At 55.7% G+C, this 24890-nt stretch overlaps 1 protein-coding gene across 1 annotated transcript in view; it reads left to right on the plus strand.

Annotated features, from left to right (window-relative positions):
• The window catches only part of LOC123767200 (corticotropin-releasing factor receptor 2), a 102539-nt gene that overhangs the window by 16549 nt on the left and 61100 nt on the right, over window positions 1–24890 (plus strand). The window lies entirely within an intron of this gene.

Consider the following 24890-nt stretch of genomic DNA (forward strand, 5'->3'; position numbering starts at 1 on the left):
TTAAGGAGATGAAGTAGATTGTTGACATTGACATTCCTCAGCAGAGGGCCGAAGAAAGAAACAGTCTTTCTCTCTCTCTCTCTCTCTCTCTCTCTCTCTCTCTCTCTCTCTCTCTCTCTCTCTCTCTCTCTCTCTCTCTCTCTCTCTCTCTCTCTCTCTCTCTCCCCTCCCCCCCCCCTCTCCCTCGGCCAATACATCACCCTGAGTGACATATCTGATAGTTCCTATATCCTAAACTGCATGTTTCAGATTTTCACGAACCTTTAAAATTCCATGGGAAAAAGTAGCCGGTTCCTTCCCCCGTGGAGTCCTTCCCCCGTGGAGTCCTTCCCCCGTGGAGTCCTTCCCCCGTGGAGTCCCTCCCCCGTGGAGTCCTTCCCCCGTGGAGTCCCTCCCCCGTGGAGTCCTTCCCCCGTGGAGTCCCTCCCCCGTGGAGTCCCTCCCCCGTGGAGTCCTTCCCCCGTGGAGTCCCTCCCCCGTGGAGTCCCTCCCCCGTGGAGTCCTTCCCCCGTGGAGTCCTTCCCCCGTGGAGTCCTTCCCCCGTGGAGTCCTTCCCCCGTGGAGTCCCTCCCCCGTGGAGTCCTTCCCCCGTGGAGTCCCTCCCCCGTGGAGTCCTTCCCCCGTGGAGTCCCTCCCCCGTGGAGTCCCTCCCCCGTGGAGTCCTTCCCCCGTGGAGTCCCTCCCCCGTGGAGTCCCTCCCCCGTGGAGTCCTTCCCCCGTGGAGTCCTTCCCCCGTGGAGTCCTTCCCCCGTGGAGTCCTTCCCCCGTGGAGTCCTTCCCCCGTGGAGTCCTTCCCCCGTGGAGTCCTTCCCCCGTGGAGTCCCTCCCCCGTGGAGTCCCTCCCCCGTGGAGTCCTTCCCCCGTGGAGTCCTTCCCCCGTGGAGTCCTTCCCCCGTGGAGTCCTTCCCCCGTGGAGTCCTTCCCCCGTGGAGTCCTTCCCCCGTGGAGTCCCTCCCCCGTGGAGTCCTTCCCCCGTGGAGTCCTTCCCCCGTGGAGTCCTTCCCCCGTGGAGTCCTTCCCCCGTGGAGTCCTTCCCCCGTGGAGTCCTTCCCCCGTGGAGTCCCTCCCCCGTGGAGTCCCTCCCCCGTGGAGTCCCTCCCCCGTGGAGTCCTTCCCCCGTGGAGTCCTTCCCCCGTGGAGTCCTTCCCCCGTGGAGTCCTTCCCCCGTGGAGTCCTTCCCCCGTGGAGTCCCTCCCCCGTGGAGTCCCTCCCCCGTGGAGTCCTTCCCCGTGGAGTCCCTCCCCCGTGGAGTCCCTCCCCCGTGGAGTCCTTCCCCCGTGGAGTCCTTCCCCCGTGGAGTCCTTCCCCCGTGGAGTCCTTCCCCCGTGGAGTCCTTCCCCCGTGGAGTCCTTCCCCCGTGGAGTCCTTCCCCCGTGGAGTCCTTCCCCCGTGGAGTCCCTCCCCCGTGGAGTCCCTCCCCCGTGGAGTCCTTCCCCCGTGGAGTCCTTCCCCCGTGGAGTCCCTCCCCCGTGGAGTCCCTCCCCCGTGGAGTCCCTCCCCCGTGGAGTCCTTCCCCCGTGGAGTCCTTCCCCCGTGGAGTCCCTCCCCCGTGGAGTCCTTCCCCCGTGGAGTCCTTCCCCCGTGGAGTCCCTCCCCCGTGGAGTCCTTCCCCCGTGGAGTCCTTCCCCCGTGGAGTCCTTCCCCCGTGGAGTCCTTCCCCCGTGGAGTCCTTCCCCCGTGGAGTCCTTCCCCCGTGGAGTCCTTCCCCCGTGGATTCCTTCCCCCGTGGAGTCCTTCCCCCGTGGAGTCCCTCCCCCGTGGAGTCCTTCCCCCGTGGAGTCCCTCCCCCGTGGAGTCCCTCCCCCGTGGAGTCCCTCCCCCGTGGAGTCCCTCCCCCGTGGAGTCCCTCCCCCGTGGAGTCCCTCCCCCGTGGAGTCCCTCCCCCGTGGAGTCCCTCCCCCGTGGAGTCCCTCCCCCGTGGAGTCCCTCCCCCGTGGAGTCCCTCCCCCGTGGAGTCCCTCCCCCGTGGAGTCCCTCCCCCGTGGAGTCCTTCCCAGACAAGCGTGTCATTGTTGACAGCCTCGGGCCACTTGACAGCCTCGGGCCACTTGACAGCCTCGGGCCACTTGACAGCCTCGGGCCACTTGACATCATGGCTAAACACCTGACCGTAGCCCCCCCCCCTCCCACCGCCAAGCGGCTCGGTTATATAACACAATTGACCGCGAAAGACATTTGGTTCCGCAAACGGGTAGATTAATTCTATTTATGTCTACTGGGCTTTACACCCACTTCCTGCCCCCCGATTCCATCTACTTTCTACCCGCTTCTTCCCTTCTTCTTCAGTCTGTCCCTTTCCCATCCACTTTACCTTCTACTTCCGTCCATCATTTCATCTACCTTCCTTTCAGCAGTAGACACAAAGTAACTTTATCCAGCAGTAGACACAAAGTAACTTTATCCAGCAGTAGGCACAAAGTAACTTTATCCAGCAGTAGGCACAAAGTAACTTTATCCAGCAGTAGGCACACAGTAACTTTATCCAAGTAGTAGACACACAGTAACTTTATCCAGCAGTAGACACAAAGTAACTTTATCCAAGCAGTAGACACAAAGTAACTTTATCCAGCAGTAGACACAAAGTAACTTTATCCAAGCAGTAGACACAAAGTAACTTTATCCAAGCAGTAGACACACAGTAACTTTATCCAAGTAGTAGACACAAAGTAACTTTATCCAGCAGTAGACACAAAGTAACTTTATCCAAGCAGTAGACACAAAGTAACTTTATCCAGCAGTAGACACAAAGTAACTTTATCCAGCAGTAGACACAAAGTAACTTTATCCAGCAGTAGACACACAGTAACTTTATCCAAGCAGTAGACACAAAGTAACTTTATCCAAGCAGTAGACACAAAGTAACTTTATCCAAGCAGTAGACACGCAGTAACTTTATCCAAGCAGTAGACACGCAGTAACTTTATCCAGCAGTAGACACAAAGTAACTTTATCCAGCAGTAGACACACAGTAACTTTATCCAAGCAGTAGACACACAGTAACTTTATCCAAGCAGTAGACACAAAGTAACTTCATCCAAGCAGTAGACACAAAGTAACTTTATCCAAGCAGTAGACACAAAGTAACTTTATCCAGCAGTAGACACAAAGTAACTTTATCCAAGCAGTAGACACAAAGTAACTTCCATGATATCAGACGCCCGCTATCATGGACGGGGGAGACGGGAACAGTATACCAACGGGTGGACAGAGGGGGGGAGACGGAGTACTTGGGGGAAAGTCACGAGGCAGCTCTCAAGGGGGGTATGACTACGGGCTCACCATAGCCCGTGCTACTTGGAACTTTTTGTTCCAAGTAGCGAATCTTAAACGCTTAGGCAGTCTAACGAGCTGTAGTGGAGTTAATGTGTTTGTAACAAGATTGTTTATGGTGTCAGACTGTCCACAGGACGGGTCTTGTGACAGACACAGGGGCTCAGGTCCTGTCTACAGGACGGGTCTTGTGACAGACACAGGGGCTCAGGTCCTGTCTACAGGACGGGTCTTGTGACACAGACACAGGGGCTCAGGCACTGTCCACAGGACGGGTCTTGTGACAGACACAGGGGCTCAGGTCCTGTCTACAGGACGGGTCTTGTGACAGACAGATACAGGGGCTCAGGCACTGTCTACAGGACGGGTCTTGTGACAGACAGACACAGGGGTTCAGGTCCTGTCTACAGGACGGGTCTTGTGACAGACAGACACAGGGGCTCAGGCACTGTCTACAGGACGGGTCTTGTGACAGACAGACACAGGGGTTCAGGTCCTGTCTACAGGACGGGTCTTGTGACAGACAGACACAGGGGCTCAGGCACTATCTACAGGACGGGTCTTGTGACAGACAGATACAGGGGCTCAGGCACTGTCTACAGGACGGGTCTTGTGACAGACAGACACAAGGGCTCAGGCACTGTCTACAGGACGGGTCTTGTGACTGACAGACGCAGGGGCTCGGGCACTGTCCACAGGACGGGTCTTGTGACAGATACAGGGGCTCAGGCACTGTCTACAGGACGGGTCTTGTGACAGACAGACACAGGGGCTCGGGCACTGTCCACAGGACGGGTCTTGTGACAGATACAGGGGCTCAGGCACTGTCTACAGGACGGGTCTTGTGACAGACAGACACAGGGGCTCAGGCACTGTCCACAGGACGGGTCTTGTGACAGATACAGGGGCTCAGGCACTGTCTACAGGACGGGTCTTGTGACAGACAGATACAGGGGCTCAGGCACTGTCTACAGGACGGGTCTTGTGACAGACAGACACAGAAAAAAACTCCTTCAAAACATTTGTTTACAGAAAAAATCCTTTTAACTAATTTTTACCTTCTTATCTAACACCCCCCCCTCACCTCACGCCCCCCCTCACCTCACGCCCCCCCTCACCCCACGCCCCCTCTCACCCACGCCCCCCCTCACCCCACGCCCCCCCTCACCCCACGCCCCCCTCACCCCATCTCACCCCACGCCCCCCCTCACCCCACGCCCCCCCTCACCCCACGCCCCCCTCACCCCACGCCCCCCCTCACCCCACGCCCCCCTCACCCCACGCCCCCCCCTCACCCCACGCCCCCCCCTCACCCCACGCCCCCCCTCACCCCACGCCCCCCCTCACCCCACGCCCCCCCCCCTCACCCCACGCCCCCCCCTCACCCCACGCCCCCCCTCACCCCACGCCCCCCCCCTCATCCCACGCCCCCCCCTCACCCCACGCCCCCCCTCACCCCACGCCGACCCCCTCACCCCACGCCCCCCCCTCACCCCACGCCCCCCCTCACCCCACGCCCCTCCTCACCCCACGCCCTCCCTCACCCCACGCCCCCCCCTCACCCCACGCCCTCCTCACCCCACGCCCTCCTCACCCCACGCCCCCCGCTCACCCCACGCCCCCCGCTCACCCCACGCCCCCCGCTCACCCCACGCCCCCCGCTCACCCCACGCCCCCCCTCACCACACGCCCCCCTCACCCCACCCCCCCCTCACCCCACCCCCCCCTCACCCCACGCCCCCCTCACCCCACGCCCCCCCCTCACCCCACGCCCCCCCCTCACCCCACGCCCCCCCTCACCCCACGCCCCCCCCCTCACCCCACGCCCCCCCCCTCACCCCACGCCCCCCCCCTCACCCCACGCCCCCCCTCACCCCACGCCCCCCCTCACCCCACGCCCCCCCTCACCCCACCCCCCCCCCTCACCCCACGCTCCCCCCTCATTCCACGCCCCCCCTCACCCCACGCCCCCCCTCACCCCACGCCCCCCCTCACCCCACGCCCCCCCCCTCACCCCACGCCCCCCCCCTCACCCCACGCCCCCCCTCACCCCACGCCCCCCCCCTCACCCCACGCCCCCCCTCACCCCACGCCCCCCCTTCACCCCACGCCCCCCCTCACCTCACGCCCCCCCTCACCTCACGCCCCCCCCTCACCTCACGCCCCCCCTCACCCCACGCCCCCCCTCACCCCACGCCCCCCCTCACCTCACGCCCCCCATCACCCCACGCCCCCCCCTCACCCCACGGCCCCCCTCACCCCACGCCCCCCCCCACGCCCCCCCTCACCCCAAGCCCCCCCTCACCCCACGCTCCCCTCACCCCACGCTCCCCTCACCCCACGCCCCCCTCACCCTACGCCCCCCTCACCCTACGCCCCCCCTCACCCCACGCCTCCCTCACCCCACGCCTCCCTCACCCCACGCCCCCCTCACCCCATGCCCCCCCCTCACCCCATGCCCCCCTCACCCCACGCCCCCCCCCTCGCCCCACGCCCCCCCCCTCACCCCACGCCCCCCTCACCCCACGCCCCCCCTCACCCCACGCCCCCCCTCACCCCACGCCCCCCCCTCACCACACGCCCCCCTCACCACACGCCCCCCTCACCCCACGCCCCTCCCCCTCACCCCACGCCCCTCCCCCTCACCCTCCGCCCCTGCCCCCTCACCCCACCCCCCCCTCACCCCACCCCCCCCTCACCCCACGCCCCCCTCACCCCACGCCCCCCCCTCACCCCACGCCCCCCCCTCACCCCACGCCCCCCCTCACCCCACGCCCCCCCCCTCACCCCACGCCCCCCCCTCACCCCACGCCCCCCCCCTCACCCCACGCCCCCCCTCACCCCACGCCCCCCCTCACCCCACGCCCCCCCCTCACCCCACCCCCCCCCCTCACCCCACGCTCCCCCCTCATTCCACGCCCCCCCTCACCCCACGCCCCCCCTCACCCCACGCCCCCCCTCACCCCACGCCCCCCCCCTCACCCCACGCCCCCCCCCTCACCCCACGCCCCCCCTCACCCCACGCCCCCCCCCCTCACCCCACGCCCCCCCTCACCCCACGCCCCCCCTTCACCCCACGCCCCCCCTCACCTCACGCCCCCCCTCACCTCACGCCCCCCCCTCACCTCACGCCCCCCCTCACCCCACGCCCCCCCTCACCCCACGCCCCCCCTCACCTCACGCCCCCCATCACCCCACGCCCCCCCCTCACCCCACGGCCCCCCTCACCCCACGCCCCCCCCCACGCCCCCCCTCACCCCAAGCCCCCCCTCACCCCACGCTCCCCTCACCCCACGCTCCCCTCACCCCACGCCCCCCTCACCCTACGCCCCCCTCACCCTACGCCCCCCCTCACCCCACGCCTCCCTCACCCCACGCCTCCCTCACCCCACGCCCCCCTCACCCCATGCCCCCCCCTCACCCCATGCCCCCCTCACCCCACGCCCCCCCCCCTCACCCCACGCCCCCCCCCTCACCCCACGCCCCCCTCACCCCACGCCCCCCCTCACCCCACGCCCCCCCTCACCCCACGCCCCCCCCTCACCACACGCCCCCCTCACCACACGCCCCCCTCACCCCACGCCCCTCCCCCTCACCCCACGCCCCTTCCCCTCACCCTCCGCCCCTGCCCCTTCACCCCACGCCCCCCCCTTCACCCCACGCCCCCCCCTCACCCCACGCCCCCCCCCTCACCCCACGCCCCCCCTCACCCCACGCCCCCCTCACCCCACGCCCCCCCTCACCCCACGCCCCCCTCACCCCACGCCCCCCCTCACCCCACGCCCCCCCCTCACCCCACGCCTTCCCCTCACCCCACGCCTTCCCCTCACCCCACGCTCCCCTCACCCCACGCTCCCCTCACCCCACGCCCCCCCTCACCCCACGCCCCCCTCACCTTACGCCCCCCCCCTCACCTTACGCCCCCCCTCACCCCACGCCCCCCCTCACCCCACGCCCCCCCTCACCCCACGCCCCCTCCTCACCCCACGCACCCTCCTCACCCCACGCCCCCCCTCACCCCACGCCCCCTCCTCACCCCACGCCCCCCCCTCACCCCACGCCCCCCTTCACCCCACGCCCCCCCTTCACCCCACGCCCCCCCTTCACCCCACGCCCCCCTTTCACCCCACGCCCCCCTCACCCCACGCCCCCCTCACCCCACGCCCCCCTCCTCACCCCACGCCCCCCCATTCACCCCACGCCCCCCCCCTTCACCCCACGCCCCCCCCCCTCACCCCCTCAAGAGAGGGGAAGATCATTGAGGGCGACGGTTTCATCTTCCACATCAGAGACAACAATGAAGAAATGGGAGCTGACCTCTGAGGGAGGGGGAGCTGACCTCTGAGGGAGGGAGAGCTTACCTCTGAGGGAGGGAGAGAGGGAGCTGACCTCTGAGGGAGGGAGAGAAGGAGAGCTGACCTCTGAGGGAGAGAGGGAGAGCTGACCTCTGAGGGAGGGAGAGAGGGAGCTGACCTCTGAGGGAGGGAGAGAGGGAGAGCTGACCTCTGAGGGAGGGAGAGAGGGAGAGCTGACCTCTGAGGGAGGGAGAGAGAGGGAGCTGACCTCTGAGGGAGGGAGAGAGAGGGAGCTGACCTCTGAGGGAGGGAGAGAGAGGGAGCTGACCTCTGAGGGAGGGAGAGAGAGGGAGCTGACCTCTGAGGGAGGGAGAGAGGGAGCTGACCTCTGAGGGAGGGAGAGAGGGAGCTGATCTCTGAGGGAGGGAGAGAGGGAGTTGATCTCTGAGGGAGGGAGAGAGGGAGCTGACCTCTGAGGGAGGGAGAGAAGGAGAGCTGACCTCTGAGGGAGGGAGAGGGGGAGGGAGCTGACCTCTGAGGGAGGGAGAGAGGGAGCTGACCTCTGAGGGAGGGAGAGAGGGAGCTGACCTCTGAGGGAGGGAGAGAGGGAGAGCTGACCTCTGAGGGAGGGAGAGAGGGAGAGCTGACCTCTGAGGGAGGGAGAGAGGGAGAGCTGACCTCTGAGGGAGGGAGAGAGGGAGAGCTGACCTCTGAGGGAGGGAGAGAGGGAGAGCTGACCTCTGAGGGAGGGAGAGAGGGAGAGCTGACCTCTGAGGGAGGGAGAGAGGGAGAGCTGACCTCTGAGGGAGGGAGAGAGGGAGAGCTGACCTCTGAGGGAGGGAGAGAGGGAGAGCTGACCTCTGAGGGAGGGAGAGAGGGAGAGCTGACCTCTGAGGGAGGGAGAGAGGGAGAGCTGACCTCTGAGGGAGGGAGAGAGGGAGAGCTGACCTCTGAGGGAGGGAGAGAGGGAGAGCTGACCTCTGAGGGAGGGAGAGAGGGAGAGCTGACCTCTGAGGGAGGGAGAGAGGGAGAGCTGACCTCTGAGGGAGGGAGAGAGGGAGCTGACCTCTGAGGGAGGGAGAGGGAGCTGACCGACATAGATACATAGGTCACACGAGTAGTACAAATATTACTAAACATGATCTAATAGAAATACATAAAAATAATATTATGTGCAACTTTGTAAGATCAAATAATTAATGATCCTAAATATAAAAGTTTCAGACTAGAGACTCAATGGAGAAGGAAACAGCCAAGTTTAGAAGGATTAAGAATGAGGAGCACCACACCAGGGGCTGTTAGCGAGGCGTCAAAGACGAGAGGAGAGTCAGGCTTGGAGCACCACACCAGGGGCTGTTAGCGAGGCGTCAAAGACGAGAGGAGAGTCAGGCTTGGAGCACCACACCAGGGGCTGTTAGCGAGGCGTCAAAGACGAGAGGAGAGTCAGGCTTGGAGCACCACACCAGGGGCTGTTAGCGAGGCGTCAAAGACGAGAGGAGAGTCAGGCTTGGAGCACCACACCAGGGGCTGTTAGCGAGGCGTCAAAGACGAGAGGAGAGTCAGGCTTGGAGCACCACACCAGGGGCTGTTAGCGAGGCGTCAAAGACGAGAGGAGAGTCAGGCTTGGAGCACCACACCAGGGGCTGTTAGCGAGGCGTCAAAGACGAGAGGAGAGTCAGGCTTGGAGCACCACACCAGGGGCTGTTAGCGAGGCGTCAAAGACGAGAGGAGAGTCAGGCTTGGAGCACCACACCAGGGGCTGTTAGCGAGGCGTCAAAGACGAGAGGAGAGTCAGGCTTGGAGCACCACACCAGGGGCTGTTAGCGAGGCGTCAAAGACGAGAGGAGAGTCAGGCTTGGAGCACCACACCAGGGGCTGTTAGCGAGGCGTCAAAGACGAGAGGAGAGTCAGGCTTGGAGCACCACACCAGGGGCTGTTAGCGAGGCGTCAAAGACGAGAGGAGAGTCAGGCTTGGAGCACCACACCAGGGGCTGTTAGCGAGGCGTCAAAGACGAGAGGAGAGTCAGGCTTGGAGCACCACACCAGGGGCTGTTAGCGAGGCGTCAAAGACGAGAGGAGAGTCAGGCTTGGAGCACCACACCAGGGGCTGTTAGCGAGGCGTCAAAGACGAGAGGAGAGTCAGGCTTGGAGCACCACACCAGGGGCTGTTAGCGAGGCGTCAAAGACGAGAGGAGAGTCAGGCTTGGAGCACCACACCAGGGGCTGTTAGCGAGGCGTCAAAGACGAGAGGAGAGTCAGGCTTGGAGCACCACACCAGGGGCTGTTAGCGAGGCGTCAAAGACGAGAGGAGAGTCAGGCTTGGAGCACCACACCAGGGGCTGTTAGCGAGGCGTCAAAGACGAGAGGAGAGTCAGGCTTGGAGCACCACACCAGGGGCTGTTAGCGAGGCGTCAAAGACGAGAGGAGAGTCAGGCTTGAAGAAATGATAAGGTTCGGATTGCAAGCCAAGCAAAGTTACATTTTATATTTTTATGCACCACAGAAAAGCTGAGGAAAGGTCACAGATATAGAAATTTGAGTCATTAGAGTGGCAGTGAGGATCTTACATCTTAACTAACAACTCATCTTATCAGTGAGTTATCTTGAGATGATTTCGGGGCTTTTAGTGTCCCCGCGGCCCGGTCCTCGACCAGGCCTTCACCCCCAGGAAGCAGCCCGTGACAGCTGACTAACACCCAGGTACCTATTTTACTGCAAGGTAACAGGGGCAAAGGGTGAAAGAAACTCTGCCCATTGTTTCTCGCCGGCGCCTGGGATCGAACCCAGGACCACAGGATCAGAAGTCCCGCGTGCTGTCCGCTCGGCCGACCGGCTCCGACCGAGAAGGAATATTCCGAAACAATATCTTAGCGCGGATCTTTACACAGGGAAACTCAAAATGTTTCCCTAACTGTTTTCAGATTTATACAAATTATATTTATAATATAATATAAATTTATATTTATATAAATTATATTTATAATCCAGACGATGAGTCACAATAACGGGGCTGAAGTATGTTGACCAGACGACACACTAGAAAGTGAAGGGACGACGACGTTTCGGTCCGTCCTGGACCATTCTCAAGTCGAATGTTGAATGGTCCAGGACGGACCGAAACGTCGTCGTCCCTTCACCTTCTAGTGTGTGGTTTGGTCAATATATGTATAATTTGTCGTCAGTGCTGATGACAAATTATCAGTACTATAATTAACAAGAGATCTAGTTTTTATAGAGACGGAGAAGCTTAGACCTAATAATTCCTCACGTCTGGATGAAATATTTCCTGATGCTCTCAGAGCAAACAGCAAGTGAGATTCGTCAACTATAATCTGTTTATAATACATTATTTCAGACGGGAAGGTCACTGTAGCATGGAGTGCCAATGTGGTTCCAATTTTTAATAAGGTCGAGAGATCACGAACATCAAACTATTGACCAATTAGTTTGGGACACTTTCCTTGACTCTATAATTCAAGCAAGAGGTCAAGCGAGCCGGTCATGTTTGACTAATTGACTTGCATTTTCCGCAAACATAATTTTAAGCTTTAGCCTTTCTGAGGCCAAAAGGCATGCCTTCCCTGCCCTCTCTCTGGGGCCATGTTACCCAGTCAGTTTGGTCATAGTTGAGGAACTATGGTAACTCTGTTACCGATAAGTATATTACCAGTTGCTTGTCTCTCTCTCTCTCTCTCTCTCTCTCTCTCTCTCTCTCTGTCTCTCTCTCTCTCTCTCTCTCTCTCTGTCTCTCTCTCTCTCTCTCTCTCTCTCTCTGTCTCTCTCTCTCTCTCTCTCTCTCTCTCTCTCTCTCTCTCTCTGCCTTGTGTTGGAGGATGTCTGAGTATCTCTCACGTTGTTATCATATCCTTGCCTGGGTCTTCTGTGGTTCTCTGAGAGGCTCAACATTACGGCCGCCACCACTCCCTTCACTTTCACTTAAATGTATGTGTATGTGTTGAGCTCTGGCTCTTTGGTCCCGCCTCTCAACTGTTGATCAACTGGTGAATAGATTCCTGAGCCTACTGGGCTCTATCATATCTACACTTGAAACTGTGTATGGAGTCAGCCTCCACCACATCACTGCCTAATGTATTCCATTTGTTAACTACTGACACTGAAAAAGTTCCTTCTAATGTCTCTGTGGCTCAGTTGGGTATTCAATTTCTACCTGTGTCCCCTGTTCGTGTTCCACCCGTGCTAAATAGTTCGTCTTTGTCCACCCTGTCAATTCCACTGAGAATTTTGTAGGTGGATATCATGTCTCCCCTTACTCTTAATCTGTCTTCCAGGGACGTGAGGTTTAGCTCCCTTAGCCCTTCTCATAGTCCATACCTCTCAGTTCTGGGACTAGTCTGGTAGCATACCTCTCTATCTTCTGTAGCTTTCTCTTGTGTTTAACTAGGTATGGACTCCAGGCTGGAACTGCATACTCTAGGATTGGTCTGACATAAGTGGTATACAAGGTCCTGAACGATTCCTTACACAAGTTTCCAAAGGCAGTTCTTATGTTGGCCAGTCTAGCATATGCCGCTGATGATATTCGTTTGATGTGGGCCTCTGGGGATAGGTTCGGTGTGATATCAACCCCCAGATCTTTTTCTCTATTTGACTCTTACAGGATTTCACCTCCCAGATGGTACCTTGTGTTCGGCCTCCTGATCCCTTCGCCTAATTTCATTACTTTACACTTTCCTGAGTTGAACTTTAGTAGCCATTTTCTAGACCATTCCTCCAGTTTGTCCAGGTCATCCTGTAGTCTCTGTCTATCTTCATCTGTCTTGATTCTTCTCATAATTTTTGTATCATCAGCAAACATTGAGAGGAATGAGTCTATACGCTCTGGAAGATCGTTTACATATGTTAGAAACAGGATGGGTCCAGGTACAGAGCCCTGTGGGACTCCGCTAGTGACACCTCGAAACTCTGATGTCTCCCCCCTCACAGTTACTCGCTGTTTCCTGTTGCTTAAATACTTCTTTGTACACCTTGCCTTTCACTCCTGCCTGTTTCTCGAATTTTTGTAACAGCCTCTTATGGGGGTACTGTTTCAAAGGCTTTTTGACAATCCAAGAAAATTCAATCTGCCCACCCTTCTCTTTCTTGCCTAATTTGTGTTGCTTGATCATAGAATTCTATTAACCCAGTGAGGCACGATTTGGCATCTCTGAACCCATGTTGGTGGTGCGTAACAAAGTTATTTCCTTCCAGATGCTCTACGAGCCTTTTCCTCACGATCTTCTCCATCACCTTGCATGGTATACAAGTTAGGGAAACTGGCCTGTAGTTCAGTGCCTCTAGTCTGTCACCCTTTTTATATATTGGGGCTACATTAGCTGTCTTCCAGCTTTCCGGAAGGTCTCCTGTTTCCAGTGATCTGTTATATACCATAGAGAGTGGCACACTTAGTGCTTCTGCGCCCTCTTTTAGTATCCACGGTGAGATTCTATCAAGCCCAACAGCCTTTGTCACATTCAGCTCCAACAGACACCTTTTGACCTCATCACTGGTGATCTCAAATTCCTCCAAGGTTGCTTGGTTTGTCCTCCTCATTTAGTGCAGGGGCTTCTCCTTGTTCTATTGTGAAGACCTCCTGGAATCTCTGAGTTCTTCACACACCTCTTTGTCATTCTCTGTGTATCTGTTCTCCCCTTTTCTCAGCTTCATCAATTGTTCCTTCACTGCTGTTTTCCTCCTGATGTGGCTGTGGAGCAGCTTTGGTTGGGTCTTGGCTTTACTCGCGATGTCATTTTCGTACTGTCTCTCTGCTTCTCTCCTCACTCTGAGGTACTCATTTCTGGCCCTCTGGTATCTCTCCCTGCTCTCTAGTGTTCTGTTATTCCTATAGTTTCTCTATGTTCTTGTACTCTATTGCTTCGTTACCTTACATTCCTGGTTGAACCATGGACTCTTCTGTTGCTTTTAATTTTTTTCTTTTTAGGCCGTGATAAACCTGTCTGCAGCTTCCTGGAACTTCTGGGTGTCATAATCCATCATATCCTATACAGTCTTCTCTCTGAGTTCTGTTTCCCATGGTATTCCCCTGAGGAAGTTTCTCGTCTCGTCGTATTTCCCCTTCGGTAATTTAGCTTTTTCCCTTCTGACCCCATCCTAGGATAGGTTATCCCTACCTCCACCAGATACTAAAATGTCAATACACTGTGGTCACTCTTTATCAAGGGGGCAGCAGATTTGGCTTCCCTTATTTCTGACTCATTCAAGGTGAATATCAGGTCGAGTCTAGGTGGTTCGTCATTGCCTCTCGTTCTTGTGGAATGAGGGGCAATGGCGAATTCCTTGAATGTTTCTTGTTGCCACTTCCAAGAGTGTAGCTCTCCATGTATCTGCACCTCCATGTGGTCCCTCACTCTCGTTGTCTATCCTTCCATGGTTTAAATCGCCCATGATTAAGAACCTGGAGCCATCCCTGCAGGCAACTGAGGCTGCTCTCTCTATTATATTAATGGTTGCCATGTTCCTATCGAATTCTTGTCTGGGTCTTCTGTTATTTAGGGGAGGATTGTAAATGACTGCTTCTATTATCTTAGGTTCACCATTGTTATAGTTCCTGTTATGTAATCTCTGAACCCGTCACAGCCCGGAATTTCCATCTCTTCAAATCTCCAGTCCTTCCTTATCAGCAGGGCCACTCCTCCTCCTTCTCTCCCTTCACTTTCTTTCCTTACTATATAGTAGTCCTTTGGAAACACAGCATCTGTTATGACTTCTGACAATTGTTTCTGCGAGTCCTATTACATCAGCGTTTTCTTCCTGCACCCTTTCCGTCAGTTCACTTGCTTTGTTGGTAATTCCATCGATGTTTGAGTACATTACATTGAAGCTCAATTTCCTATATCCATTTTCACACTCCCTCCCCACTGTTGTAGGAAGCCGTTCCATGGGCAGGGCTACTTGGGTAGGCTCATTCAGGGGGAGGTGGGGGTGGAGGATGGAGGGCTGAGGTGTTGCCTGGGCCTGCTTGGGGCAGGAAGGAGACCAGGGGATGGGGAGGCAGGGGGTACTCGGGGTAAGGGGGGAGGGAGGACGTGGGTGGTATGGTGGGCATTGTGTAGGGGGGGGATGAGGGTTTGTGGCTGGGGATGGGGGGGGGGTGGGAGGGAGACTGGAGGTATGCTACCACCAGTTTCCTATGTGGTTGAAGGTTGAGGTGTAGCGGTCCCCTCTTGGGTTCCTGAATTGCTGGACTGGAGTTTCCCACTTCCCCCTGGGATTGTTGGGTTAGAGGCTGAGGTTCCCTGGCTTCCTTCCCTCTCCTTGCGCCTTTTCCTTGCGTCTACTTCCTATATTACCTCATCCCTGGTCATGTCCCTCTAAGGGTATACCTCTCTGTATTTCCTTTTTCCAGTTTGTTCTTCTTTACTACGAATTCCTCTTTGTGGCCTCGTTTCTGAATACTGCCTTGATTAATCAATTTTTGTCTTTGTTATACTGGCCAATCCGGAAAAACTTTTCTCTGCATTTTTCAGCCCCTTCCATTTGTATCTCCTTCAGTATCCCTAACACTGTAACTTTGTCGTTAACCATCTATTCTTCCTGCTTGGAACATTCTTGTACCTTAATACCTACCTCAACTACAGCTCTTTTCCTTTCCATTAGCTGATGTGTGCATCTAGCTGCCTCTCATGAAGTTACTGCTTCCTTAACTGTGGACATGGCTTCTGGGTTCTTCCTCAGCATTTCAGCAAAGGTGGCGCCCACTGTAGGGGGTCCCTGTCATTACAACATCCCCTGCTACCTCGGGGCAGGTTGCCGGGGCCTGAGTCTGAGGAGGACTTGTTTTAAGGTTTTTATCTCCTATTGTGCTGCACTTAGTGCCATCTGCAGTTTACTTATGGTTTCCCTCGTGTCTTTCAGTTCCCCCACTGATTTCCCTCCATGCAGGAGCGGTCGTCTCCATGTATGACTCGCCCTGCCCCTCTCCTCCACCTGTTGTCCTACCATCACGCTTGATCCCTTTTAGGTCCTTATTACTAGTGTTAGTCTACAAGGATCAGCGAGATGGAGAGAGAGATGGGAGGGAGATAGAGGGATGGTAAGGAGGGAGACAGAGGAAGAGGAGGATATAGGGGAGAGACACAGGGAGAGGAGGATATAAGGAAGAGGTGGAGGGAGATGAGAGCCGAGACGGGACAAGAGAAGGAAGATTGGTGGGTGCTGGGAGGGAGAGAGAGAGAGAGAGAGAGAGAGAGAGAGAGAGAGAGAGAGAGAGAGAGAGAGAGAGAGAGAGAGAGAGAGAGAGAGAGAGAGAGAGAGAGAGAGAGAGAGCGAGAGCGCGCGCGCGCGCAAGCAGGGGGGGGGGTTAAGGAGGGTCGTCACTCCACTTGCCCATCAATCATACTCTCAAAGACAACTTTATATCCCTCAGACTTATTTGTATCTCAAAGCTCCATTTTGTGACCTCTCGTCCAGGCCACACTAGTACTAAACACAGTCTTTGTTCACATGGTGTGACCTCTCACACCGGTGCTGAACACACACTATCCTTATCCTTTAATTCTCGTCCTAACTCTGTCAAATCTTTAGGACATTTTAAACAATATTTGTGCCATTGTGGGATGCAAGGGTTCCATGATGGTACTGTGTACCCTGGTACTGTGTACCCTGGTATTGTGTACCCTGGTACTGTGTACCCTCTAGTACTGTGTACCCTCTAGTACTGTGTACCCTCTAGTACTGTGTACCCTGGTACTGTGTACCCTCTAGTACTGTGTACCCTCTAGTACTGTGTACACCCTGGTACTGTGTACCCTGGTACTGTGTACCCTGGTACTGTGTACCCTCTAGTACTGTGTACACCCTGGTACTGTGTACCCTGGTACTGTGTACCCTGGTACTGTGTACCCTGGTACTGTGTACCCTGGTACTGTGTACCCTGGTACTGTGTACCCTGGTACTGTGTACCCTCTAGTACTGTGTACCCTCTAGTACTGTGTACCCTGGTACTGTGTACCCTGGTACTGTGTACCCTGGTACTGTGTACCCTCTAGTACTGTGTACCCTGGTACTGTGTACCCTGGTACTGTGTACCCTGGTACTGTGTACCCTCTAGTACTGTGTACCCTCTAGTACTGTGTACCCTCTAGTACTGTGTACCCTCTAGTACTGTGTACCCTGGTACTGTGTACCCTGGTACTGTGTACCCTGGTACTGTGTACCCTCTAGTACTGTGTACCCTCTAGTACTGTGTACCCTCTAGTACTGTGTACCCTGGTACTGTGTACCCTGGTACTGTGTACCCTGGTACTGTGTACCCTCTAGTACTGTGTACCCTCTAGTACTGTGTACCCTGGTACTGTGTACCCTGGTACTGTGTACCCTGGTACTGTGTACCCTGGTACTGTGTACCCTGGTACTGTGTACCCTGGTACTGTGTACCCTCTAGTACTGTGTACCCTCTAGTACTGTGTACCCTCTAGTACTGTGTACCCTCTAGTACTGTGTACCCTCTAGTACTGTGTACCCTCTAGTACTGTGTACCCTCTAGTACTGTGTACACCCTGGTACTGTGTACCCTCTAGTACTGTGTACCCTCTAGTACTGTGTACCCTCTAGTACTGTGTACCCTCTAGTACTGTGTACCCTGGTACTGTGTACCCTGGTACTGTGTACCCTCTAGTACTGTGTACCCTCTAGTACTGTGTACCCTCTAGTACTGTGTACCCTCTAGTACTGTGTACCCTCTAGTACTGTGTACCCTCTAGTACTGTGTACCCTCTAGTACTGTGTACCCTGGTACTGTGTACCCTGGTACTGTGTACCCTGGTACTGTGTACCCTCTAGTACTGTGTACCCTCTAGTACTGTGTACCCTGGTACTGTGTACCCTCTAGTACTGTGTACCCTCTAGTACTGTGTACCCTGGTACTGTGTACCCTCTAGTACTGTGTACCCTCTAGTACTGTGTACCCTGGTACTGTGTACCCTCTAGTACTGTGTACCCTCTAGTACTGTGTACCCTGGTACTGTGTACCCTGGTACTGTGTACACCCTGGTACTGTGTACACCCTGGTACTGTGTACCCTGGTACTGTGTACCCTCTAGTACTGTGTACCCTCTAGTACTGTGTACCCTCTAGTACTGTGTACCCTCTAGTACTGTGTACCCTCTAGTACTGTGTACCCTGGTACTGTGTACCCTGGTACTGTGTACACCCTGGTACTGTGTACACCCTGGTACTGTGTACACCCTGGTACTGTGTACACCCTGGTACTGTGTACACCCTGGTACTGTGTACACCCTGGTACTGTGTACACCCTGGTACTGTGTACACCCTGGTACTGTGTACACCCTGGTACTGTGTACACCCTGGTACTGTGTACACCCTGGTACTGTGTACACCCTGGTACTGTGTACACCCTGGTACTGTGTACACCCTGGTACTGTGTACACCCTGGTACTGTGTACACCCTGGTACTGTGTACACCCTGGTACTGTGTACCCTGGTACTGTGTACACCCTGGTACTGTGTACACCCTGGTACTGTGTACCCTGGTACTGTGTACCCGGCTACACACCTCGGCAACTCTGTATAAACTGTTTAAAATATCTTTGTCTTCAGTGTATTGTGCAGGACTGTGTCAAGGGCATTCTGGAAGTGTTGGAACATGCAGTCTGCACATCCTAGTCATTTGCCAAATAATTTTACAAGCTTCGTCAGGCGAGATTTTGTCTCTGAATGTGTCTTGAAACTTTCGCTTCCCACTTGAATGGAAACAATTATGCTCCAGTGTATTGTTATAGATACTTCCTAAAGGTTTACAAATGGATTACAAGTAGTAACAGATCCGTAGATCAAAACCTAGCTGTTTGTTTATAGAAATCTTAAAGATCTGTAAACATAGCAAGTCGCAGATTTCAGTAAATATGTTTTGTCTAACTCAAGTTTAATCAAATGCTTTTGCAGTAACACCCTGCTATACGGTCTGTCCCTTCGTCAGCTGTTTCGCTTACTGCACCACCCTGTATCACATCTCATGAGAGATATTTTGCTTCACTCTGTTCCGAAATCCTTATTCTGACCCCCTTCCACGGGCTATATAGTCGTAATGACTTGACGCTTTTTCCTGATTACCCTTCCCTTCCCTTCCCTACCCTTCCCTTCCCTACCCTTCCCTACCCTACCCTCCCCTACCCTACCCTTCCCTTCCCTACCCTTCCCTACCCTACCCTTCCCTTCCCTTCCCTACCCTACGCTACCCTACCCTTCCCTTCCCTTCCCTTCCCTTCCCTTCCCCTTCCCCTTTCCTTCCCCTTCCCCTTCCCTTCCCTTCCCTTCCCTTCCCTTCTGACTGCAATTGCATGCACCGTCAGCCACTTTGCAGTGGCTGACGTCTTCACAATTGCAAGTCTGCACGAGGCGGATTCTGAGGGTAAGTGTACGGGTCCAGGGTGTACTTGGTCCAGTAAGTGTACGGGTCCAGGGTGTACTTGGTCCAGTAAGTGTACGGGTCCAGGGTGTACTTGGTCCAGTAAGTGTACGGGTCCAGGGGTGTACTTGGTCCAGTAAGTGTACGGGTCCACCTCATTGGGGGGTTGGGGGCAGATTTTAAACAAGTCTTAACGCAAACAAGATCGTATATTGATTAAGGTGTATTCACAAAACTGTTGGGGTCGTGTATAGGATGTGTATTAGCTGTACACTGTAGAGTGTATTAGTGTGAGGCTGTGTAGCGTGAGGGAGACTCCGGACGGGCGCAGCTGACCCATTACGCGGTTGAACAATACTGTCTTGACACTTTCTTGACACTGTCTTGACGCTTTCTTGACACTGTCTTGACGCTTTCTTGACACTGTCTTGACGCTTTCTTGACACTTTCTTAGACAACCAATCACCAACATGGGCTGTCTAACACAGCTGATTGCAAGGGAAACTGTGGAGTTGCAACTGGATACTCGAGCAACAGTCAACATGCACAATCAACACAATCATGACCTGTCGTGCTGACAATCAGTATTACAGGAACATGTCTAGGTGTGTTGTGTGTACAATACTCCTGGAGTGTGGCAGCAGGTGGAGCAGTCGTGGGGCCACACAGCTCACTTGGTCACTGTCGGTGAGGCGTGACCCCAGGCGGACCCCAGGGGGACCCTAGGGGGACCCCAGGCGGACCCCAGGCGTGACCCCAGGTGTACCCCAGGCGGACCCCAGGCGTGACCCCAGGCGTGACCCCAGGCGTGACCCCAAGCGTGACCCCAAGCGTGACCCCAGGCGGACCCCAGGGGGACCCCCAGGCGGACCCCAGGCGGACCCCAGGGGGACCCCAGAGGGACCCCAGGCGGACCCCAGGCGGACCTCAGGGGGACCCCAGGGGGACCCCAGGTGGACCCCAGGCGGACCCCAGGCGGACCCCAGGGGGACCCCAGGCGGACCCCAGGGGGACCCCAGGCGGACCTCATTCGGACCCCAGGTGGACCCCAGGCGGACCCCAGGCGGACCCCAGGGGGACCCCAGGCTGACCCCAGGCGGACCTCAGGGGGACCCCAGGTGGACCCCAGGCGGACCCCAGGCGGACCCCAGGGGGATCCCAGGCGGACCTCAGGCGGACCCCAGGTGGACCCCAGGCGGACCTCAGGGGGACCCCAGGTGGACCCCAGGCGGACCCCAGGTGGACCCCAGGCGGACCTCAGGGGGACCCCAGGTGGACCCCAGGCCTCCAGCTGTGGCGGGTGACAGCAAAGTGAGACAATCTGTGGCTGATCTTCACAATCATCGGTCTGAGTATTCTCACGGGAAGATACACGAATATGGCAGTCCATCTCACAGCTACGACGGCTGCCAGCGGCTGCGGGCGGCTGCCAGCGGCTGCGGGCGGCTGCCAGCGGCTGCGGGCGGCTGCGGGCGGCTACGGGCGACTGCCAGCGGCTACGGGCGGCTGCCAGCGGCTATGTGCGGCTGCGGGCGGCTGCCAGCGGCTACGGGCGGCTGCCAGTCACCCCAGTAACACAACACACGGTGGCGGCTAAAGCCTTAGTTCTTACTTTTCACTTTCGTGTAAGACACGTCGCCTTCAGACTGTGTGTGGGCGCCTACAGTTTACACTCAACCTTCACTCAACACTCACAATTATATCAGTAGGAGCCGTCACGAGGATTCGAACCCAAGTAATTGGTACTCCTTAACTCACACGGCCTAGACCACTACACAACATGATTAAAAAGAACAATTCAACCAGGGATTCAACTGAATCCCAGGTGTCTAGAATTCAACCCGTCCTCGACTCGAGTCCATTCCATCCAGCGGTCGACCCCCACAGACGCATTCATAAATTTGAACATGCTGTTCATTCAAAACAAGAATTTTCTCAGATATAAATTAATATTATAATATATTGGCATATTGGGCTTATATTGGCTTAGGTTAGGTTAGGTGTTTAGGTTCTGTTGGCGATTATTTGTAGTACGTGGGTGAAGCATTTACGGCGTTGTGGTTCGAACACAAGTCGTCAGTGAAGCACTTGTTCGGAACGGAAAGTGTTCGAACGTCAGCAGTTCTGAGTTTTTCATTCATCAACAGCGGGTTTGGCGGGTGCATGGAGTCACTTTTGAGTCTTGAGTTGTGGTGAGTTGCAACACTTCAGTGGTAAGTGTTCTTGCACAGTGGGGCTCCGGCCACTTGCAATGGAAGGGAAGTATGAGGGGGGGGGGGGAAAGTGCCAAGCCATTACGACTATATAGCACTGGGAAAGGGTCAGGATATAAGAGATTTGGGATGGGACGGGAGGAAAGTAATGGTGCCCAACCACTTGTGGACGGTCGGGGGATTGAACGCCGACCTGCATGAAGCGAGGCCGTCGCTCTACCCTCCAGGCCAAGTGGTTGGGCCAGTAATTGGAAGATATTTACAACGAATTAATGAGCTCTAGTTAACGTGACTTTGATGGTATGATTGTAATTAGTGACCGCTGACACACACACACACACACACACACACACACACACACACACACACACACACACACACACACACACACACACACACACACACACACACACACACACATATACACACACACACACACACACACACACACACACACACACACACACACACACACACACACACACACCTGCCTTAGTACAGCAGTTTCTTGACGTTGGGGACAGTTTCCTCGTGTGTTGTACTGTGTGGTCTGTACAACACCCGAGTACTGCTTCCACGAATTCTCCCAGTACTGAAGATCGGATTATATCGGATTACGGATTAGATATGATTCAGGCTTAGATCATATTACGGATTAGATCGGATTCCGGATTAGACTGAATTCACGTGTGTATATAATTCTTCCCATGCAGACTACTTGGGTCTTTACACAGTCATTAGACCCGGGTTTAATCCCCCACACCTGCCTTAATCCCCCACACCTGCCTTAATCCCCCACACCTGCCTTAATCCCACACACCTGCCTTAATCCCACACACCTGCCTTAATCCCCCACACCTGCCTTAATCCCCCACACCTGCCTTAATCCCCCACACCTGCCTTAATCCCCCACACCTGCCTTAATCCCACACACCTGCCTTAATCCCCCACACCTGCCTTAATCCCCCACACCAGCTTTAATCCCCCACACCTGCCTTAATCCTTAAATTAAGCACGCCCTGATCCATGGTAGCCCTGATCCATGGTAGCCCTGATCCATGGTAACCCTGATCCATGGGTTAAGGCGTGCGACCGAGGCCACTCAGAACGCTGGTTCGATGCTCTCATTGGTACATAGGAAGTTATTGTGATATTCTTGTGTAATTCTGTCTTGGTTGACGACATATTTTTCCGTCAATGTTTCACAATTTGAGTTTGAACTTCCTTTAATGTTCTTAGGAAGAGTTAGTCTGTTGGTGCACGTGTGTTGGTACTCGTATAGTTGTGATGGCGGGGGTTGAGCTCTGGCTCTATGGTCCCGCCTCTCAACCGTCAGTTAACTGGTATGGTGTTGTTTGGTCTTGTTCAGCGTGTGTGTACGTCATTCCCACAGTGGAGATAGCTGCAAGTTCTCCTTATTTTCAAGCACAGGTGTTGGAAAAGTAATATTATTAAAATTTTATATAATCAATACGGAAGAAAAAAAATCATTTAAAAAAAATTGTTGAAAAATATATACCTTCATCAACTAGCTCCCCATTTTCTCTTTCCACATGACCCGTGAATTGAGGAAATTGGGAAAAAAAATATTTTTTTTTTGCCCCGTGATCCAGGTTTTAACTTGTAGCGGAACTGTTTCACTCTCAACAGTGTAAGGCTCAGTTTGGTGCGCCAAGACCAATTATCTCTTTCCAGTTTTCGCAGAGAAAATACATTTTTTTTCTAGCTCATTCTAATGTTCTGTTTGAGTCTTCGTTTCTTTGCAAGATTTGTGGAATATAATGGGATTTATTTATGGATTTATTTGGCATCCATGGAGAGAGTCCGTGTGGGTCTCTGACTTAAGTGTAGCTCTTGTAGGGAGTTCTTGTCTTACTCCTTTGTTATATGGGAGTTGATATTTCTATGGCAGGGCCACACTGACCCTCCACACCTGGTAGTTGTGTGTGTCAGGGGCCACACTGACCCTCCACACCTGGTAGTTGTGTGTGTCAGGGGCCACACTGACCCTCCACACCTGGTAGTTGTTTGTGTCAGGGGCCACACTGACCCTCCACACCTGGTAGTTGTGTGTGTCAGGGGCCACACTGACCCTCCACACCTGGTAGTTGTGTGTGTCAGGGGACACACTGACCCTCCACACCTGGTAGTTGTGTGTGTCAGGGGCCACACTGACCCTCCACACCTGGTAGTTGTGTGTGTTAGGGCCACACTGACCCTCCACACCTGGTAGTTGTTTGTGTCAGGGGCCACACTGACCCTCCACACCTGGTAGTTGTGTGTGTCAGGGGCCACACTGACCCTCCACACCTGGTAGTTGTGTGTGTCAGGGGCCACACTGACCCTCCACACCTGGTAGTTGGGTGTGTCAGGGGCCACACTGACCCTCCACACCTGGTAGTTGTGTGTGTCAGGGGCCACACTGACCCTCCACACCTGGTAGTTGTGTGTGTCAGGGGCCACACTGACCCTCCACACCTGGTAGTTGTGTGTGTCAGGGGATACACTGACCCTCCACACCTGGTAGTTGTGTGTGTCAGGGGACACACTGACCCTCCACACCTGGTAGTTGTGTGTGTCAGGGGCCACACTGACCCTCCACACCTGGTAGTTGTGTGTGTCAGGGGCCACACTGACCCTCCACACCTGGTAGTTGTGTGTGTCAGGGGCCACACTGACCCTCCACACCTGGTAGTTGTGTGTGTCAGGGGCCACACTGACCCTCCACACCTGGTAGTTGTGTGTGTCAGGGGACACACTGACCCTCCACACCTGGTAGTTGGGTGTGTCAGGGGCCACACTGACCCTCCACACCTGGTAGTAGAGTGTGTCAGGGACCACACTGCCCCTCCACACCTGGTAGTAGTATGTCAGGGGCCACACTGACCCTCCACACCTGGTAGTAGTAAGTGTCAGGGGCCACACTGACCCTCCACACCTGGTAGTTGTGTGTCAGGGGCCACACTGACCCTCCACACCTGGTAGTAGTGTGTGTCAGGGCCACACTGACCCTCCACACCTGGTAGTTGTGTGTGTCAGGGCCACACTGACCCTCCACACCTGGTAGTAGTGTGTGTCAGGGGCCACACTGACCCTCCACACCTGGTAGTAGAGTGTGTCAGGGGCCACACTGACCCTCCACACCTGGTAGTAGAGTGTGTCAGGGGCCACACTGACCCTCCACACCTGGTAGTAGAGTGTGTCAGGGGCCACACTGACCCTCCACACCTGGTAGTAGAGTGTGTCAGGGGCCACACTGACCCTCCACACCTGGTAGTAGAGTGTGTCAGGGGCCACACTGACCCTCCACACCTGGTAGTAGAGTGTGTCAGGGGCACACTGACCCTCCACACCTGGTAGTAGAGTGTGTCAGGGCCACACTGACCCTCCACACCTGGTGGTAGAGTGTCAGGGGCCACACTACCCCTCCACACCTGGTAGAAGAGTCGGTCAACTACCTTACACCACCGGCAGTGTGCTGGTTCAATTAATTACTTCATAAGTTAACATGATCATCGTCAGCTCAGACAGTGAGGCAGCTTACTCTGATGTTTAGCTGTGGCAGCTAAAGCTAAAGATCTGTTAGCTTTTAACAGACCTGTGTTGTGTTCCACGCGCCTCTCTGCTTCTCATCTTAGTCTTGTGTATTCATTTTCACCGCTATCTTATCTCCCTGCTGCGTTTCTTCATTTTTACTCTGCATTTGTTTGATTTTATTTGAATTTGAAG

Source organism: Procambarus clarkii, chromosome 53 (genome assembly GCF_040958095.1).
Source record: "Procambarus clarkii isolate CNS0578487 chromosome 53, FALCON_Pclarkii_2.0, whole genome shotgun sequence".
NCBI lineage: Eukaryota > Metazoa > Arthropoda > Malacostraca > Decapoda > Cambaridae > Procambarus > Procambarus clarkii.